Consider the following 2,927-nt stretch of genomic DNA (forward strand, 5'->3'; position numbering starts at 1 on the left):
GATGAATAAAAATCCAAATGAGAAGATTATTCTTTGCAGTGGACGGAGACGCGTGGGGGGAAGTGCTGACGTAATCGGCGCTCGGCGCTACCAGCAGGAACTGCAACGATTAGCTTCACCACGCAATTTTGACTTTCCAACTGCTAGGGCGCTGGCATTTGCAGAAATGAAAAAACAGGGAAGTCGACATGAAGTGTTCCAGACAAATATGTGAGGAAATTGAACGACGAGCACATCTACACATTTTATTGCGCCCCTTTATCTGCAGGTGCCATTATTAGCAAAGTTCATTTCAATTCTTACTCTAAGAGAAATATGCCTTGTTGATGTACAGAGTACCTAATAATAAATCAGTACTTAAATATACAGCTCTAAAACTATATCTGCAATGTGCAGCCAGTCTTTTTTATTTTTTTTATTTTTTATTTTATTATTCTTATTATTATTATTATTATTTTTGCCGATACGTCGATGTGTTTTTCGTCGATCTGCCGATAATTGTTTTCGATATATGGAGGTGCTGCAATGATATTTTTTTCAATATCGGATTGCCAATATTTTTAAAAATATCAACAGTCCTAATTTCTAAAGCTCAACAAAAGCAGCGGGAATGCACTGTCTTTTGCAACAATCAGAATCAATCACGTTCAGTTGTCGTATTGGATGCGAAAGGGGAACTGCAATGAATCCCGGTCGTTTAAGTAAATACATTAACTAACAATATTAAAATAATATAAACTTACCCACCACTGTAGTGTCCATGTAGAGCGTCATACTTGGCAGAGGAGTGTCCCTTATAATTGGGCGCCTGGAGTGGCCGCGTGGGGTACACCTGTCACCCAGTGGTTTTACATTGTGATTATTTCCGTTATGTTTAAAGTTGCAGCCTTTCCACGCTCAGTACCTTCGAAATGGGTGCGTTGTTGAAGATACGTTTACTGCTAACGTCAGTTGGACAGCTAAACAGAGAGCAGCAGGGCGTTGAAGTGAGTTGGGGTCCATCTGTCCACCACGCGCCTATCTACGTAACAACTTCTTAAGGTAGGTGTTCCCTTTTTTTAACATTTTTCATACTTAATTCGTTGTAAGTACAATATTTAAAATTTTTATTAATGTGAATAAAATAACTACGTTAACTAAAGTGATTGCTTATGCACTCTTGAACATGCACTATAATTTACAGAAACTGATACTCATAAACATGTTTTTATTTTAGTGATGTCAGATCTGAAAAAAAAAAAGAGTGTATGTGTCTTCCGACCCTGAAATGTGGATGAGGTTGAGCGAAGAAGATGCAGAGAGTGATGAAAATGTATTTTGTTCTGAAGAATCTGATTCAAATGAAGATGATGCTGAATCTCAACAATCTGAAGATGAGTACAATAATAAGAACGATGAGCTAGTATTTCCTATTATCTTGGGGAGGAAAGTAAGACAAAATGGTCTAAGACTTTCGTAAAAGAAACATGAGAAGAAGGTCAGAGAATATAATAACTCATCTACTTGGCCCCATGATGCAAGCATCAGCAATAATAACATTATAATTGATAACTCATTCATTACTATACCACTGACTAAGAACCTACTAGAAGACAAGGGACTGACATACGTTGGAACGCTCCGGAAAAACAAGAAGGGAATCCCCAAGGAGTTTTTATCTGATAAGCAAAGACCTCAATACTCTTCTTTGTTTGGCTTCCAAGAGAACTGTACGCCATTTTCATACTGCCCTACACTTAATCAAGCTGTTCTCTTGATATCTACATTACATCATGAAGATACCATTGATAAAGATAAAGAGATTCACTGAAACCAGAAATTATAACTTTTTACAATATGACAAAGACCGGAGTTGATTTACTTGATAAACTAATTTTAAAAAGTGATGTGTCGCGAAACACTCGTAGGTTGTTTTCTATAATTTTCTTAATGTTTCTGCCATGAACGCACTGTGCATATACCAAGCAAAGTCTAGAACACCTAAATCATTGAAAAGAACGGAGTTTCTGGGAGGTTGGCCTGTGGAAATGATGAAACCTCAAATTAAGCACCGATCTGCTGTCCCTCCAATTCCCATTGAATTACTGCGGCGTGCACGTGTTCTGCTGGGCATAAATTCAACAGTCACACCATAAGACAATCCCATAGAAGGCTCAGAAGGACATTACTGCTAGTGTGGAAGGCAAAAAGGCAAGCCAACTAGAAAATGGTGCCATAAATGTTAACGGTGGGTGTGTTTGCTTCATTTGCATACCGTATGTGTTAACTGTCTCTGAAATAAATTACTGAAATATTTTTATTTCTATCCCTGCACATATACAAACATAGAATAAGCAACTAAAGAACATCTGATAATCATTTCAATGAGTGATAATTAAATAGACACCTTAGCTGCAAACAGGCGTTGATATACTTCACTGGGGATATGTTGAAAATGTGTGCCCCGACCGGGACTCGAACCCGGGATCTCCTGCTTACATGGCAGGCGCTCTATCCATCTGAGCCATCGAGGGCACAGAGGATAGTGCGTCTGCAGGGACTTATCCCTTGCACGCTCCCCGTGAGATCCACATTGCCAACATGTCCACACCACTACATTCGTAGTGCGCCTAAAAGATGTTTGCCCATCATGCTCATTACTCGTGGCAGATTAATCTACCAAGTCCCGTACGAGTTCGGGCATAGCGTGTGCGTTCACACAAGAAGGTCAATGGCCGGGAAGCCATATTTTAACTCGTACGGGACTTGGTAGATTAATCTGCCACGAGTAATGAGTATGATGGGCAAACATCTATTAGGCGCACTACGAATGTAGTGGTGTGGACATGTTGGGAATGTGGATCTCACGGGGAGCGTGCAAGGGATAAGTCCCTGCAGACGCACTATCCTCTGTGCCCTCGGTGGCTCAGATCGATAGAGCGTCTGCC

General features: G+C 40.1%; 1 non-coding gene across 1 annotated transcript; it reads right to left on the reverse strand.

The window, feature by feature from the left end:
• Window positions 1-2,439: 2,439 nt before the first annotated feature.
• Window positions 2,440-2,514, reverse strand: Trnat-ugu (transfer RNA threonine (anticodon UGU)). The gene has a single exon. It is a non-coding gene; the product is annotated as a tRNA-Thr (tRNA).
• Window positions 2,515-2,927: the final 413 nt, after the last annotated feature.

The sequence above is a fragment of the Schistocerca nitens genome, chromosome 6 (genome assembly GCF_023898315.1).
Source record: "Schistocerca nitens isolate TAMUIC-IGC-003100 chromosome 6, iqSchNite1.1, whole genome shotgun sequence".
In the NCBI taxonomy this organism is placed as follows: Eukaryota; Metazoa; Arthropoda; class Insecta; order Orthoptera; family Acrididae; genus Schistocerca; species Schistocerca nitens.